Raw genomic sequence first — 19256 nt, 5'->3', positions numbered from 1 at the left:
GAAGCCCCAGCGCATCATCAACGTCACTAGCTAGCTGCGCGACCGGCCCAGACTCGGCGCACCCAGGCCAGAAAAATGACCTCGATTAATACGGTGGTTGTCTATGCATTTATTAGTGGTGCAGCGAAATTCAGCAGAAGAAAATAAGAGATATGAGGTATCCTCGTCATAGACTTAATATTCCAAAATGAGGAAAAATGTCAAAATCATGATTATTTAAGCTTATTATTTTCTTTAAAAATAAAAGTAATATCTTTAATATTTATATTTAGAATAACCGATCTAATAATTGTTCATTAAAAAATATTTGAAATTAACAAATGAAAAAAAATCAACTCGACAAATTTCCCAAAACCCCACCTTATTTTTTAGATTGGTCACAAAATTTGAGCGGAGTTGACCTTCCTTAGAGCTAAGCAACACGCTTGTGTGTTGCTGCCCTCTACGTTCGTTGGTTGCCGCTTATATTTGAGAATCGGGAATCGACATTTAGCACACCCTTAGATCCGTCTTGTTTCTTGAGCCAGTGGGTGTTTTTTTTTCTTCTGGCACATCCAAACATTCAAAGTCTACTTATTCTCATAACCTGTTTTACTATCAGTAGGCCCCATTGCTTCATTATCTTATGAACATTACTCCTTGTTGTTGCAGGTCATGGAAGACTTTGTGAAATCAGTTGCTGTCTACACATGGTATGCACAAAGGAGCTAGAATGTCCAATTTATTGGGGATAGAATCAACGAAGGAACCAAACATGCGGTGAGTTGGATTTTGGTTCAGTGAAAGATAGTTTTTCCACTTTGAAGGAAATAACAGAATTACAGGAAATGCAGATCATTTTCAGGTAATTTTTGAGAAATGAAAAAAATTCAGGAATTTGTGGAAATCATAAAATTACAATTAAACTACAATTAAACTTCATGTTGTTATATGAATTTTTTGCCTCATGTCATACGTAACCCAGGGAGCTCCCTGACCCTGGGTTACCTCATACGTAGCTCGCAGGCCGCTAGCAAAAGTGCATTCAACAAAAAAGGTTATATTCCTTGATTTTGGTCTCTTAGACAAAGTTTAGGCTTGCTTTGTTAATGTGCGATTTTCGCTAAAAATAAAGTTTGAAAATTCCAGGAAATGTCTGAATTTCAGGAAGGTTTTTAGTCGGTTTCGGTAAATTTTTTTTTTGATCTGTGGAAACACTGGTGAAATTGAAAGATGTCATTCCAATCGCAATGCACAGGGACCATCTGGGGTCCTGTTTCGTAAGGACTTGTTATAATAACAAATGCACAATTTCTACAACAAGTTTACCATCAGCCAATCAGATTGAAGGGTTTCTTTAGCTTTGAACTGTTATTGTAAATTTGTTATTATTCAATTCAATTTTTCAATTCAGTTTATTTTTTTCACTATAAAAACAATACAAGTAGTACAAACATGAAATAAATCAGACAGTCATAGACATAAATAAAGTATTATACTGAAAGGGTAGCAGCCAAAAAGAAATTAACCTTATGTACGGCCGACCCAAATAAAATAACATATTTGAACAATTAAAGTAGAAAACGGGAAAGAATTACCCAACTTACCCAAACAATCAAAATATCAAAATAATCAAAAATCAAAAGTAGAAAATGAATAAGTAGTGATGACTTGGTATTTACAATTTGTCCTAAAAACGTTAAGAGAGCAACTGTCCTCAAGTTCCTTTGATAAAGTATTCCAAATTAATGGTCCCCTATAAAAAAATGAATTTTGAAATAATTTTGTTCTTACTTTAGGAATATGAAAATCATTATTGCCCCTGGTTGTATAATTATGTACGTTACGATTTAAAAGAAAATAGTTACATATTGACTGAGGTGAAAGATACTTATAACAGTTATACATAAAAATTGCAGTTTCATAATTATAAATGTCATAAAATTTTTAAATCCTCTGAGACTTAAAAATTGGTTCTGTATGAGCATAAAAAGATGAATGGTTAACAAGTCTTATTGCACATTTTTAAAGTTTCAAAATTCTATCCAGGTGTAAATAAGAAGCACTGCCCCAGGCAAGAATACTGTAACTTAAAAAGGGTGCAACAAGTGCGTAATAAATATTTCGTAAAACATTAATTGGATAATTGCATAATCTGTACAAAATGCTTATGATTTTATAAATTCTATTACAAATCAATATGAGGAACCCATAGCAATTTACCATTACGTCAAACCCCCATTTGTAGAAAGATCGCAGTTCAGATTGCAAACTGCGGTGTTATACCCCATTTTCCATTTGGATCTCTTAAAAATCATTTCCAAGCCCTTATCAACCGCGCTTGGCCAGGTAATCCAGGGGTTATCCCCGCTGTCTCAATTTCACCTCCACAGGCCAGTATATGAGCATTGAGCAAAGGACGAAAAGATAAACAACAGCTGTGCTATTACGTAAGACTTCTCTGTCTGTAGTAGGACTTTCGGAATGAAATTATTGTATTCCATATTTAATCACGTTTTCAAAGGCATATTGTATTCTGTAATCCAATGTTAGTCCATTTTCAATTTCGAACGAAGAAAATCGACCTCGAAATAAGGAAAGTAAGCGAATAAAAATGACGGCATGCTTACAGGGACCGCACTCAGCGCTGCAACACTAGCATTTGCTAATTGCACCTGCAGATTGTCAATGCATTTTTTTTATTTGTAAAAACCATATACTGTGTTTTAGAAATATTTACAGATAATTTATTAATGGTCAACCAAGAAGTCACCTTTTTTAATTCATTATTAAATTGCACTTACAGAACATCAATATTATCATGTGACATACATGTAAAAATATTTGTATCATCGGCAAATAAAATATATTTCAATTTCACATTGCACAGATCATTTACATATACAAAGTAAATAAAAGGGGCCCGAGGATAGAACCTTGGCGCACTTCACACCTTACGTCCTTGTAATTAGATTGTTGACTATTTAAAGTTACAAATTGTTGTCTATGACTTAAATAATTGTTTAAAAGATAAAGATCCCAAATTTTTCCCCTTATTCCTTTTTTCATGAGTATTCTATGGTCAACGCTTTCTGTAAATCTAAAAACAAGCCAATTGATACACCTTTCATTTCGATAACACTATTAATACTTTGAATAAAATTTGAAGTAATGCTGAAGATGTGGAATACCCCACCCGAAAGTTAGTGAACCCCACTGGAAATTAAACAATTTGAAGTGTGCACGTTCTGTCATGTTTCAGATATTTAATTGTGACGTCAGGTGATAAAATATCACATTCAATACAGCTTCTTTCTCTGGGCTTGCCGAACATTGTAGTGTTGTTGTCTACATTCAACATTCAGGAGTGCATTTTGTGGTTTCGTTCTCAAACTTTTGTGCACACTGTACATTTGGGGCCAAAAGTCCACATACACTTGATGTAAACTTATTTGATTTAAATATATTTATACGCCTTTTGGTGGACTCTGAAAAGCATAGTGACAAGTTTGAGATTTTTTATTTTTTTTCTAAAAATAGAACTATGCATAGAAAATCTGAGATATTTAGGAGCCTGGCTTAACGAGTAAATGTGCATATTGTTTAAAGATTTGGTCACCCTAATTGCTATGATTTGACTTTTAGGACGGTATGTAAATATATCAGTGCTACTTGGACACCATGCCCATGTCAGCAGGTTTTGCTCAATAAGTTCATAAAAAATGATTCTGAGAGTCTCAAAATTTCCATTAAATATATGGTCTTCATAAGACTGTAGTATAATTAGTATCAAATTATGCTGAAATGTCACATTTTTGGCCCCAATTTAATGAAAATACTTATATATGTTTATCACTTATTTATGTGACTTCTTTTTATGCTCTTTTTTTTACAGACTCTTGTATACAGAAGCCATCTCAATATTATACAGACATAAAGATCAATTTGAATTCACACCATGAGTAAGTAGATAGGCCTTCTACCATACAAGGGAATGTCCACCCCAACAAAAAAAGTTTATTTGAAATGAGAGAGGAGAATCACGCAAGCTTAATGCTGAAAATTTCATTAAAATCTGATATAAAAATAAGAAAGCTATGACATTTTAAAGTTTTGCTAATCTATGTATGTAAATGAAGTAATTGATGACGTCAGCCACTCGCTATTTCTTTTGTATTTTATTTAAAAAAATATTAAATATCTTAGTTTTCTCATGATAAAGTATAATAAAGCTTGAATCTTAGTCTGAAAATCTAAATTTGTTTGTTATATGCCTTCGCCCACTTCAGGTGGTGCCAGAGACAATAGCCCTAATTCACAAAGGTAGTTTTGAGAACCACTGGTTGAACCCGTGGCATATGCAGATTTCCTGTATATGGGCAATTCCATATATATGTTAGTCCGACCCAGACCTGCCAACCAGTACGTTTTGGCGTATTTAGTATGTTTTTGCAACCAAAATACGGCAGTACGTTTGTTCTTGAAAAGATATGTTTTTGTAAAAAAAAAAAAAAAATCTGGTTTTTAGATCAATGTAATTTCAGGTAACTTGTTTTTTTTTCAATCATTTTGTTAAAACCAGGGTGAGATATACACATGTTTAAATGTTGTTTTTTTCATCTGCAAGAGCATTGTGCATTTTATTATGAAATACACTTTTATGACAGTCTGTAATGTTCTCAAAGGACCAAGATTTGGTCAGTTTATGAAGTGAAGTAAGACTTGAGAAAAATGGGGGTCGGACGTATAAAAATGTTGATCATTTTATGGAATCGCCCATATAAAATATTACGCTTCATTTACTGAGTAAAGATAAAAAATCCAACGCTGATAATGTGTTTTCATCACAATGCGCCAGATTGATGCCTATTGCCATGGTTGAGCATGCTATTTTATTCGTGAATCTGCTGTTTTAAGCAGTGGACTCAGCCATCGCAACAAGTTCATATCTGGAAATGGTGTAGGCATAATGTTTACTAAGTGTAGTCGAGAATCCATGTCGTTTATCTCAGACTTTGGATGGGTAGAAACAATCTAGTTTTTGTCTCACCTGCATAGCAGTGTGAGACTATAGACGCCGCTTGTCCGACGGCGGCGGCGTCAACACCAAAATTTTTTAAATGACAGCATAACTTAAAAAGTATATGTCACATGACCAAGGTCAAACGTCATTTAGGGTCAATGAACTTAGACCATGTTGGGGGAATCAACATCAAAATCTTAACCTAAGGTTAAGTTTTTGAAATGTCATCATAACTTAGAAAATATATAGACCTAGTTCATGAAACTTATACATAAGGTTAATCAAGTATCACTGAACATCCTGCATGAGTTTCACGTCACATGACTAAGGTCAAAGGTCATTTAGGGTCAATGAACTTTGGCCGAATTGGGGTATTTGTTGAATTACCATCATAACTTTGAAAGTGTGTTGGTCTAGTTCATAAAACTTGGACATAAGAGTAATCAAGTATCACTGAACATCCTGTGCGCATTTTAGGTCACATGACCAAGGTCAAAAGTCAATAAACTTTGGCCATAATGGGGGTATCTGTTGAATTACCATCATAACTTTAAAAATTTATGGATCTGACTCGTGGAACTTGGCCATAAGAGTAATCAAGTATCACTGAACATCCTGTGCGAGTTTCAGGTCACATGATCAAGGTCAAAGGTCATGTAAGGTCAATGAACTTTGGCCACGTTGGGGGTATTTGTTGAATTACCATTATATCTCTGTAAGTGGGCAGGTCCAAGCTATTGTCCCCTCTGAAGCCAAAATTAAATCTTTGCCTAAATCTTACATATTGTACGTCATTTTAAAGCTTATACTCTGAAGTTTTTTGCCCTATATTTTTTTTCTTCTGAAAACGTAAAGTTAATGAATGCCAAGGTCACAATTAGCGTGACGTACGGGACATCACATTTTTTGATCTGCAGATAATGCAAATTATATATTTGAAAATATTTCTGTGGGGACTTGTGCTAAGTTCATGCAAACATTTGAGAAAAAAAATGATTTTGAAAATTAATTAGTAAAGTTAATTATCTGGTGTCCAACAGGCAGTGTCCCGTACGTCACAATTTAGCATATGTTTTTTTAGATTTTAATTAAGAAAAAGTTGAATAGTTTTCTTCACACTTTGGAGAGTTCTAATTCATATTACTATACATCCAAAAATTAAATTGAATTGACTGAATTAATTTCATGTTTAATTATATCAGCTAATTAAGCTTTGTGACGTACGGGACAAATGTGTGACGTACGGGACACACCATAGGATTTCTATGTAATTCTAATTAGGGTAATTTTTCAATAAGGAGCAAAGATATTGTAAATTGAGATAAATAATGTTATGTCAGTGGTTGAATATTGGTAAAAGGCTGATAATAAAGTCATGATTTGTAATAAATAACATTAATTATTATTAATTATTTAAGTCATTAATTAAATCTTTCATAATTATAAGGTCATAAAGTTTTTTTATGTTTTGTTTAATCATATACTATAATAGAAATATATATCAATCATAATAATCCATGTAAAATTTACTTACTTTGGTTTACATCCAGTTAATTATAAATTTTGATGAAATTTCATTTTCCCCATATCGTTTAACACATGGAATTATTTGCAAGACATCTTTCATAATATTTAGAAGGTCGTAAAGTGTTTGCTATGTTTAGTTTCAGTGTATGCTATTAAAGAAATATATATCAATCATGATAATCCATGTAAAACTGAACTTACTTTGGTTTACATCAAGTTAATTATAAATTTTGATGAAATTTCACTTTCCCCATTCATTTTACACATGGACAAATGTCCCGTACGTCACATGTCCCGTACGTCACAGCGCGGATGTTTATATTTTGAGCTATTACATAATAACATCAATGAGTTCTATCATTTCATTCATGGCTAATGAAACTTGATAAGATACAAGATGAAAACATGAAAATGAGAGATTTCCAGCTTATTCCAATTCAGAGTTTTAATGACAAACTTTTTTTCAAAAAAATCAGCATTTTTCTGGTCCCGTACGTCACAGCGCATATTAATCAAAATATTACATCGTTAATGGAATCATAGATCACTAATTTTTTTTAATGAATAAAGAGGGCACGACTGGCCTTACAAAATCCATAAAAGATTCCCTGTTATGCATTCATTTTTTATGTTACACAACTTTAAAATCTCTAAATGTCCCGTACGTCACAAGTCAAATAGCTTGGACCTGCCCAAGTGTATGGGTCTAGTTCATAAAACGTGAAAATAAGAGTAACCAAGTATCACTGAACATCTTGTGCGAGTTATAGTAGTTTTCAAAATCAGCACTGCTGCTATATTGAATCGCGTGATGCAGGTGAGACCGCCAGAGGCATTCCACTTGTTTTTAATTCTAAGATGATTGATTGATTGATTGATTGATTGATTGACAACGAATTTATTCATTCCAAAATTTCAACAAAGTTACAAAGTAAAGCAAAATATAATATAACATTTTGAAATGAAATAGGAAACTTCTGGAAAGCAAAGCTTGTTATTGAAGGTTTCCTTTAATAAATAAGACTTAATGCAAAAAACAATATATATATATAATATACTAATCATATCGTTCTTGTTGAAGTTCAAAATAGATACAATAAACAAGTCATCATATCTTTCTTGTAAAAATTATATGTAAAAATTATATGTAAATCCTTGTTAAATGTATTTTTTTTTTTTTTTTACATATTCTCCCAAGTAAAAAATAAACAAGGCTGGATTATCTTACAAGATATGAAGAAAAAGTGAAAAGGACACACAAGACAAAACGTTACGAAAACAGGACGTGACAGAACGGTACAAGATCAAGACATGACAAAAAGTTATACCAAAACAAGACAGACGAAGTATTACAAGAACAGACAAATTGAAAAAAAAGACAACGACAACAACAAAACAAAGGACAAAAACGAGTGAAAGAAAGAAAGAAGAAGGAAAGAAAAAAACCCCAAAAAAAACCAGGTAGAGCGAAAGAAAGGAGACGGGAAAAGAAGCGAAATAAAGGCAGGGTGGGGGAGGGGGGAATCCAGAAGAACAGAAGATCCACAAGATATCCTAAGTAGGATGAATGATGTGAGTGTTATAGTTATTGGTTAGATTTTTTTTAAGTGCTCTATTGAAGCTATGAATAGTTGGCTTATTTCGTAAAGTTTGCGGAAGTGAATTCCAAAGTTTGATACCAGAAGATATAAACAGTTTGTTTGTTAATAATGTCCTCGTTCTAGGTAAATGGAAAAGTCCAGCAGATCTTGTAGGGTAGTGATGTACATTGATATTTCGTGTGAACATAGAATAAAATACGTCTGGTAGTTCATCTTTACTAAGGTTGAACATAAAAGATCCAAGATTATAATGGTAAAGATCATGTATCTTAAGAATTCCATGAGTTTTAAAAAGAACATTCGTATGTGCCCGATAATGAGAATGGCAAATAACGCGCAAAGCTTTTTTCTGAAGTAGTAAAAGTCTATTCAAATGAAAATCAGCACAACTCCCCCATGCAATAATACAAAAGTTCAAATGCGGGAGTATCAGCGTAGAGTATAAGTTTAATAATATACGAGTCGGAAAATAGAATTTAACTTTATTTATAATTCCAATATTCCGTGAAATTATTTTGCATGTGTTATCTATATGTTCTTTCCATGACAGTCTGTCGTCGATAGTTACTCCTAGAAATTTCGTACTTAATACTCTTTGAATATTAATATTATCAAAAATAATGTTACCTGGGAGTTCATCAATGATATTGCTGAAGAGCATGTAATTTGTTTTAGTGAGATTAAGCGATAATTTGTTGGCTTTGATCCACTCTGAGACTAGTTTTAATTCTTTATTAAGTGTGTCAAGTAAATGTTTGGGGTCCTTATGAGAAAAAAATATATTTGAGTCGTCGGCAAAAAGAATGAATGATAAAGTACTTGATGATTTATAAAAATCATTAATGTAGACCAAAAAAAGAAGCGGACCCAAGATTGAGCCTTGGGGGACTCCACATGAGATAGATTTGGGAGGGGAATCTACATTTGCTATGGAAACATATTGCTGCCTACTGCTGAGGTAGTTCCTGAACCACTCCAAGGCTATCCCTCTGATTCCATAATAATTAAGCTTGTATAAAAGGATATCATGGTTGATTGTGTCGAAAGCCTTGGAGAAGTCCAGGAACACCCCAACAGTATGCTCATACTTGTCAATTCCATTGGCAATCTTATTAATCGTTGACAACAGGGCATGAGTAGTACTATGTTTTTCGCGAAAACCAAACTGCAGGGGATAAAACAATTTATGTATATTAAGAAACTTTGTCGTGCGTACAAAAATTACTTTTTCCAAAACCTTCGAAAGGCATGTCAATAATGATATGGGGCGATAATTTCCCAACACGGTGTTGTCGCCTTTTTTAAAAATGGGGATTACTCGGGCTTGCTTTAATGAAGAAGGTACAACTCCTGTAGAAAGAGACAAATTAAAGATATAAGTCAAATGTTTAATAATGTGTATCAGGTTTCTTTTCAGGAGAATGTTACTTATATCGTCACATCCTGAACTCATTTTATTCTTTAGTCCAGAAATTATATCAGCTAGTTCTTTTACGTCTGTTGGTGTGAAATATATCGAATTAGGATTAGGGACATTAAGAAAAGATGTGAAGTGTTTAGAAGAGGCAGGGATTGTGCTGGCAAGATTTTGGCCTACGGATGCAAAATAGTCATTAAAAACATTTGCCAAGGCAAGGGGATCCTCTACCAATTCACCATCAACATTTATTTTCGTGGGCGTAGAAGTTACCTTGAAGTTACCTTGTATAACGTTTTTTATAACTTTCCATGTATTTTTAACGTCGTTTCTATAGAGGTCAAATTGATTATGAAAATAATTCTTTTTACATTTTCTCAGTATACCTGTCAGAATATTTTTGTAGTCAGTGTACTTTTTTCTATTACTGTCGCAAGGCTTTGAAATAGTTTTTAAGTAAAGGTTATTCTTTCTGTTTATTGAGCGCAAAATGCTAGGTGTAATCCATGGGGACCTTGGAACCTTTTTGTAATTAGAGCGTTTGAATCGCACTACGGGAAAAGAGCTATTCATTAATGGATTCAATTTATTCATAAAAGCGTCAAATGCATCCTCGGCATTTTGAATACTGTAAATTCCTGACCAGTCAACATTTCCTAACTCTTCATTGAACAGATTCATATTATTTTCAGAAAAATCACGTCGAGTATTATGATCAACTTTGTGTTCAGTGGCGTTGGTATCTAGTTTAAAATGCGAAAATATGGGAAAATGGTCCGTCAAATCAGAAAGAATTATTCCCGTAGAGAGAGTACTTCTGGTATTTGTAAATATATTGTCGATGAGAGTAGCCGATGTACCTGTGATTCGAGTTGGCTTGGTTATCAAAGGAAGGAAACCTGCTGTCATTATTACATCCGAAAAAGTTTGAACAAAAGTATCAGTATCGTATTTTAGTAAGTCAATATTGAAATCGCCGAGTAAAAAACACGTTTTATTGACCATCTCATGGAGTGCCAATAACCCATGGAATGTATTTAAAAAGTCATCGTGGGAGGAGTTAGGCGGCCTGTAAATCGTTCCAACCAGAATATTTTTGTCGTTGGGCATAAGAATTTCAACAAAAAGTGTTTCAATAGCATCATTCATTAAAGTAAGATCAGGCCTTAACCTGTAATCGAATTGTTGGGATACAAAAAGAGCAACGCCTCCACCTGATTTCCCTATTCTATTATTTGTGACCAAATTATAACCTGGCAGCGTATAAAAGGATAGTTGAGTAGAGTGGGAAAACCACGTTTCTGACAAACCTATCACAGAACAAAAGAGCTTAGAATTCAATAAAAGGGAACGAAGTGATTCAAAATTTTTGTTGGCACTGCGAATGTTGCAATGTAGCATTAGAAAGTTACTGTTGTCAAGTTGTTTCGACGCTATCTGTTTATCAGTAAAATAGAGCGAGGGGGTATGTTGATACGTATTATCATTAGGATCAGAAAGAGAATCAAGATTAGCTTGTGCATTGAGAGTTTGAGCTACGGAGTCATGAAAAACAGAATTTTTACATTCATCATGTTCATCAAACTTCGAATTAAAGGCAGCCTGGAAAGTATCGTGTAATTCATCATTATCTATATCAGAAAATGGGACATTTGTGTTTACAGCCATCACAAAGGATGTCTAGGGGATCTCCAGAGATAGGGAGGAGTATGCAGATCAGCTAAACGAAATAACACAAGACATGATATTACGAGAATGACAGATACGAATACAGACAAATAACGACAAACACAAAAACAAAAACAAAAAGAAAACAAATATACAGTAGCACTTAAATCCTAGGAACCTTCAAATTATAAAAAGAGGGAGAATATTCAGAGCTGACTATATAACAGGAACAAAATAAGCAAAGTATTTTAGGCAATATTACAGACATTAACCCTTCGAGGGAAGACGTAAAATGCGTCTATATTTTCCATGTATATACATTTCCATGAGGTGGAAGAAGAACCAACAAGCACCAGCAATAATGAGACAATTGAAAGGTTATTGGAGGAACATGCAAGCCCTTTAAATCGCAAAGCATAGCAAATGAACTAATAATAGACATTACGATAAGATACTTCGATATAAAAGTATTGATTGTGTTGTACTTACTAAAAAGCACAAGCACATGCAACCAAACACAGTCTTTTACACATGTACTATACAGCATATGGCAAGTTCCCCCAAATCTGCGCAGTCCCCCTTGTCTGCGCACACGCGTATCTGCGATTCTAGTAAAAGAAGGTATGCAACGAACACAGACTTTACAATTTCAATACAACATATTTATAAAAAATTCTGACTCAAAATATTGGAAAAATAATGAATTATGGGCATTTCATGTGACGGCCTCAAAATGCAGCCTTATCAAAATTTCTGAATCGTGTGCAAAGTGAATGGGTACGCAGACATGGGGTACCATTTTTTTTTTCAATCTGAAAATGACTCCCCAAGGTTTTTCTAAGAAAATTCTGTATTTCTTTCAAATTTTTATGAGATATTTGGTACACTTACTCATAATGATATGAGGAACATCATTAACTGAAAGATTTTGTGAAATAGAAAGAAATTTGTGTAAATCTTAATTTAAAAATGTTAGATGCGCAGACTTAGGGACCACTGTCATACATATGATGATGTGCTCCAGCTTAGAATACAACACGTGGGACTACAGTACTTTATGACTACAAATTTCTTTTCAATATTTTACCCCAGGCAGCAGCTGTAGATCTGTTGGTTCCAAGAGTAGGCGAGTTGATCGGTGGTGGTAGCTTAAGAGAGGAACGTCATGATGAACTCCAACATAGAATAAAGCACCTGGGACTACAGGATTCTAATTACCAATGGTATGTACGGCAAAACCCTAGTTCCAGCAACATTGAAGCTAAAGCCTGGCTCTCGCCGTTGGGCAATTCCATAAAATATGTCTCTGATTTCTTGTTCTTTTGACAGTCTTTAATCCTCTCAAATGACCATGACATGGTCAGTTTTTAAAGTGAAGTAAGACTTGAGAAAAATGGGGGTCAGACGTACAAAGAGGTTGATCATTTTACGGAATGGCCCCTTTGCATTTTAAGCGTAAGCCTACCCAAAAAAGCAATACGCAGCCCAGCGCAGCATACTATGCAACAAAGTATTCCATTTTATTCACAAGTTCACTGTTTTGAATTGATGAGTCCACTGTTCAAAGCAATGGTCTCATGAATAATATAGTGTGCTCACCATGACAACGGGCGTAAATTTGGAACCTGTGGCAAAAGCGTGCATCACCATTGGACATTTTTCATTACACAAAGTAAAATAAGTGTAATTTATACAAGAAATTTGCATAAAACCATGGGTTCAACCAATGTTTTTTTCGAAACCACCTTTATGACTTCGTGCCTTGATATTGAAAAGCTCTTCCGGGTAAATTGCCTCTTGGTCTCCATCCAATTCGTCTACTTTCTATTTGGTCTCATCCTAGATGGTCCAGCAATATTCCATTGGGTCTACAACCAGTTCGTCTACTGCCCTCTTATTGTTTTTAGTGCATTTACCATTAAAGGGATGATCCGGGCTGAAAATATTTATATCTTAAAACATAGAGTAGAATTCACTGAGCAAAATGCCAAAAATTTCATCAAAATCGGATAACAAATAATAAAGTTATTCAAGTTTAAAGTTTAGCAATATTTTGTGAAAACAGTCGTCATGAATATTCATTAGGTGGGCTGATGATGTCATATCTCCACTTTCCGTTTTCTTCTGTTATTACATAAAATCGTAATGTTTTCATTATTTCATACTAGTGTGAATAATATGTCTGCCTTATAATGAAATAAGTTGCCGCAATAAAAATCTAATGCACTAAATCAGTTGTCAATCCAATTTTTCTAGTTCTTAGAGGAAATTTTTGTTGATAAACCTTATTTCATATAATAAAATACAAAAGAACAAGTGGATATGTGACATCATCAGCCCACCTAATGAATATCCATGACAACTGTTTTCACAAAATATTGCTAAACTTTAAAATTCAATAACTTTATTATTTGTTATCCGATTTTGATAAAATTTTCCAGCATTTTGCTCAGTGAATTCTACTCTATTTATTAAGCTATACATTCTTTCAGCCCCGATCATCCCTTTAAGTCTAGTTGACATTTAGGCTACTCTACCTCTTTCATCCATAAACCACTCAGTCTGTATAATTAGATAAACTTTTTATGACGAAATTTTCATTTGACAAAGTGCAAAAAGTAGGTAAACGCAGGGATGGATCCAGGATTTTCCAAAGGTGGGAGGAAAATTTTGACAAGCCAAAAAATAAAAAAGGTTTTCAACCACAAATTAAGGATATTTCTTGCCCAAAAAAAGTTGACAAGCAAAAAAAAAGGTTTTCAACCACAAATTAAGGATATTTCTCTTATCAAAAGGGGGGCCCCCTGTGCTCCCCTCTGGATCCGCGTCTGGGTAAACGGAGTAGAAATATGACCATCTGGGTATTGGACTAGAGGACAGATAGACCAAGTGAGTATTAGACCAAATGATAGTTCTATCAAGAGGCAATTAGATCAACTTGTTCGTAGATCAATTGGATTTAGCCTATGTGGTATTATAATCTCTTAAGGCGACCGCACACCTTACGATTGGTCTGCGACCGGATTTCAGAATAAAATGTAGTAGAATTTGATGCAAATATTGAGACTTGGAATATCTTACTGTGCAATGTTCTAAATCATCGTACGAATACCTATATCCAAATCTGTGACTATGCTATCATCCTTCTAAGAATAAAAGCAAATTTAATATCTAGTCGCAATGACGTCATAGCAGTCATACGTTTGGCTAAGATTTGAAACTAATTTGGCCTTTACCCCAAAATAAAGGCTTGCATTCTTTCAAAATTGTTATATTAGTATTCTTTCAATTGATTTTAACCTCAAATAAATGATGTTCCATTCACATTTTCAGAAAATGAGCCAGCCTTCACTGCCACAACACTACTAAGATCCTGCCTCGCACTACACTATCTAGAATGACGCAAAGCACTTTGCATTGAATTTGAAAATTCCAAGAATTAAACTTATCTTATTTCAAGTTTAGCCCAATGCCATTAAGAGTACTGAAATAAAAATCCTGCTTTGCTGCAAGCCTTGTGGTCGGAATTGAGTCCACAGTGTATTTTAATAGTGGCAGCAAATTTGGAATTGACTTTGTTTTAATTCTTAGAGGGAACCTCAAACTACACTGGAATTTTGATTTCGGTATTAATAAATTATTAAGAACTTTGATTTTAAAGGTCTTATAGGTTGGTGGCAAAAAAATTAGAAGTGAATTTGCTTAATTTTTACAGGGAGGCTCGAACTATACTGGAATTACGATTTCAGTATTCATAAATTATACAGAACTTTTATCGTGAAGATTTTATGGGTTGGAATTTTCATATCAAGTGCTATTGCAATTTCATTGATCGCAACGGAGTGTGCAGTGTACGCCTGGCTTAACAATTAAATAACTGCTTTTGTTTCTCCAGGTATCTGGATTTAAGACGCTTTGGAACAGTTCCCCACGGTGGCTTTGGACTTGGGTTTGAGTGCCTGCTAAGGTACTTACTTGGTGTGGACCACATACGAGATGTCATTCCCTTCCCACGATTCCCTGGCTCCCTCTCTGATGGTAGCTCCGCGCAGCTGTCAAACTTCTTTATGAGGACGTCTTCCGATCGTGGTGTAATGGTGCTGATTTTACCCGACTGCTAAGAAAGGATGATGAATGTCTGCTAGTCAACCAGAGGACAGATGGCTTTGCATCCTTGCAGAGGGACCTGGACATGAGGATCAAGGAAACCAGGAAGGGGGGTGTTTCACAAAGATTTAAGTGTGATTTATGGGGTGTTGCAAGAAACTTGCAGTTGATCGCAAGATAGTTTTAGGACCACAAATGAAGTGAAAGTTACCCTTTTCATTGCAATTTTGCAATGATTGCAAATATTTCCCTGCAACACCCCCTAAGAGTCGCACTTAAATGTCAGTAGCGCACTTTATGTGCACTACCGTGTGCTAGCGTTTAAGCATGACTCCAAGTCACTCTTATCTTTTGTGAATCGCCCATCAGGACCTAGGCCTCGCATCAAACACAGGAATCTGTGTTACGAAGATCACTGTCCTACCATTGCGCGCTACCATTGGGAATGTTTCTTGGAACAAGTAGTTATTTTCACTGACTAATTCTCTCTAAGCCAATCAGATGCAAGGAATATGGTAGCTTATAACAGAAGTCAGTAAAGTCCAAGCGCACACTATGCAATCTGATACAACACAGTTTTTTTAATGAATCGCATTTTGCATTAAATAGGAAAGTGCCAAGGAGTAAAAGTATTTCATTTGAAGTCAGGCATATTGTTAGGAATAATAAAATTATCATTTTGCTTTGCGGCATGCTCTGTGGTCGGAGTAATGTCTAAATTGCCTTCAAGTCGCATTCAATTTCAATAGTCCGACTTTACACGACTTTACAATACATAGAAAGATATTTATTAAAAAATCTAACTAAAAAAACAATGATTTTGGGGCATTTCATGTGAAGGCCTCCAAATGCAGCCTTTTTCAAAAAAAATCCCTGAAATCTTGTGTAAAGTGAATGGGCGCGTAGACATGTGGCTCCATTGTTTTGTTTAATCTGAAAATGACTTGCCGATGTTTTTTCCAAGAAAATCGTATATTTCTCTCAAATTCTCATGAGATTTCAACTGTAAATTTTCTTGAAAATAAAGAAAAATCATGATTAATATTAATCAAAAATGTTTAGGTGCGCAGACATGGCTCCCCCCCCCCCCCTCAATCAAAAGTGAATGTAGTCTAACTACTTCAGACTCTGCATCATGCATTCTGTGGAAAATCAAAGGTCTTTGCCTGCAGACTACTAAAGGCTTTGAAGAAGTTAGTGCAATATTATACAAATAATGCATGGCTCAGTGCATTGGGTCAGCATGCGATAACACATTGTCTGGAAACCAATACATTTATGTCAATGGGTCATCATTGTTATTGCCTTTTTGTGACCTTGGATTATCACAGTTTTAAGGGTAAATGAAAAAGAGAAAAAATTTGATCTTTCAAAGTTGGAAATTTAACACTCCTGGGGGCCGTTTCATAAAGCTGTTCGTAAGTTAAGAGCGACTTTAAGAACGACTGGTGATCCTTTCTTACGCGCTAAACTATCGCCTATGGTGTATATCATTTGCCAAAAGAAAGGATCACCAGTCGTTCTTAAAGTCGCTCTTATCTTACGAACAGCTTTATGAAACACCCACCTGGAATATTGCATTGCGTAATGCAGGCAATATCTATTTAACATTGGAGATTTCTGTCACATTAATCAAATTAAATCTACCATGAGTCATATATATGTTTTATCCAATATGGGACATAATGCGCATTTGCTATTCATGAACCCATTTTATATTTTTTATGTAGACTTTTGTGTAGCAGGAGCGGGTCCAAGCTATTTTCTCTTTGCTTACAGTTAAAACATCAGAATTATCAGTTATTTCATTAGTAGATGCAAACTCTGTTAGCCATGGTTACTACATGTAGGAGTCAATAAGTTGTGCATTGGTTAGAAATGATTTGCAAGTATTTTGAGTCTTTGAATTTTGATTTAGAATTAGGCTGAGTATTTGTGGTTAAAAAGCCTCTCTTCAGTTTTGGAAAAGACTAAAAAATGTGAATTATACTTGATCATCCTACATTTCAATTCTAAGACTTTGTAGTAGCTGATTTATCTTTTTTTTCAACCCCCAATTCTCGGACAATTTGAATATTCAAACCAAACATGTCTAGTGCCCTCTATCAGTGATATTTTGTGTACCTATAAAAGGGCTCTTTGAACATTTAGTCTTACAAATTTAGGGATTTATTATCAAGGAGCTACAGTCAAAGATTATGTCCTAAAATCTTCAGTCCAGTCCATGATTTTGAATAGGTTAACAAATATATAAACCTCATAGTTTACTTTGACCGGGCACCCAATCAAAATGCATTGTCATGTACATGTAAAATGACAATTTTTTCCCCTATTAAAACTCATTTTTATTTCATAGCCTCCACATCTGAAATTTTTAGGGCATACACATTCATATAGTCTAGTAATGAATTGAAATTACCATAGTGACATTTTGGTGGATTTACCAAGACTAAAAACAGGCTTTAAGGTAGTTTGTAATTTTCTCTCGGCGAAGTTGTGATTTGTGATTATTTTGTGTTGACTAGTCTGCAAAAGTGGATCCAAAGGTTTTCCAGAGTTTTCACCGTTTCGAGTTTTATCTCTGGTTTTTTACCCTGGACCTACTTGTCGTAGAAATTTTCAGCACAAAATTTTCACTCTCCTGCGCAGCAGGGTCAAATGTCACATAGGTCATTATTTGAAAGAAGATTTGATAGTTTGCAATATATTCTCGGTCTGGCACTGGCGGGGTGTAACATTTGATTGCATGGAGTTAATGATCCATGTGCATGTAGATTTTTTCTAATTTTTTCATACTCCCATTAACATATGGTGCCAGTTATGTGCTTTTCTCTTTGTTGAGTAAAAAGTCCAAGAGTATTTAGGCCTGTTAAGGAAGTACTTAAATATAAATTATCAGATTGTTTTGGATATTTGAAAAGTATATGCAGAGTTGCCAATTAGTAGGATTTTGTCCTAAATGATTAATAGGATTTTTAAGGGGAAATCGACACTAAATAAGGTTTTCCCCTAGAAATACGATTTTTGAAACTTGTAAGAATGATAGTTTTTAGTATGCTTCGTTTTCTCAAAAGTTTAAAGAAAAATAAGATTGAAGGCTTGACGATAAGATAAAAATAAATAAATAATAGGATTTTTTTTCACAATGTAGGTTAGCAGCTCTGTATATGGCACTATCGAGACAATTCCCAGAAGTGTTTCACAAGTAGCTAAAATCAGTCTCAAATTCATGCTATATTATGCACATGATATGTAATGGGGAGCTTCATTGATTCATACAGAGAAGAGCACGTTCTCTGAGCATGATCCAACTAATGAAGTTTTTGTATTTCATTTTCCAAACAAGTGAATATTAAAAAACAATTTGTAGTCATACTTTCATCTTTGTGAAGCACTCCTGTGATTTGTCTCGTTTGTCGCATGTAATGTCAGATAGCTTGGACCTGCCTTACAGTGTACGATTGTCTGTACTACTTGATTTGTATTCATGATTTTACTTTTCTTTCTTGAACAAAACTGTAAGACCAGCAGCCAAGAAGATTTGTTCAAGTTGGAGGACCATGGCAGTTGACCTCATTGATTGATGGTGGCAGGCCCGACACCTCACAAACATGGCTCCCTGTCTGGTTTAAGCTGGGATCTTCCTGTCAGAATTGCACAATATGTGATGTCACTACCGTGAGATCTATTTTTCAGCGTGCAGAGGAGGGCACTTGACACTGCTGTGCATGGCATACAGCTTCCATAATGTAAGTGCTTTATTGATGATTTCAATGATATTTTGTGTAGCCGAGAGTATGGGAGACAATGTACATGATTTTCCAGCAGTTATTACTGAAGATATTCATTAGTTTGGAAATATTGGGCAGCATTATTACCCACACTGGGCTTTTATTTACATTAAGCCTCAATCACACTTTTCAAATTCACGCCG

At 34.6% G+C, this 19256-nt stretch overlaps 1 long non-coding RNA gene across 1 annotated transcript; it reads left to right on the top strand.

The window, feature by feature from the left end:
- Positions 1-568: 568 nt before the first annotated feature.
- LOC129262068 (uncharacterized) lies at positions 569-16783 on the top strand. The gene is made up of 4 exons (XR_010294077.1): positions 569-759; positions 3875-3941; positions 12308-12438; positions 15111-16783. It is a non-coding gene; the product is annotated as an uncharacterized LOC129262068 (long non-coding RNA).
- Positions 16784-19256: the final 2473 nt, after the last annotated feature.

The sequence above is a fragment of the Lytechinus pictus genome, chromosome 1 (assembly GCF_037042905.1).
Source record: "Lytechinus pictus isolate F3 Inbred chromosome 1, Lp3.0, whole genome shotgun sequence".
NCBI lineage: Eukaryota > Metazoa > Echinodermata > Echinoidea > Temnopleuroida > Toxopneustidae > Lytechinus > Lytechinus pictus.
The sequence above is the reverse complement of the archived record's forward strand: the minus strand, read 5'-3'. Positions and strand labels throughout refer to the sequence as shown.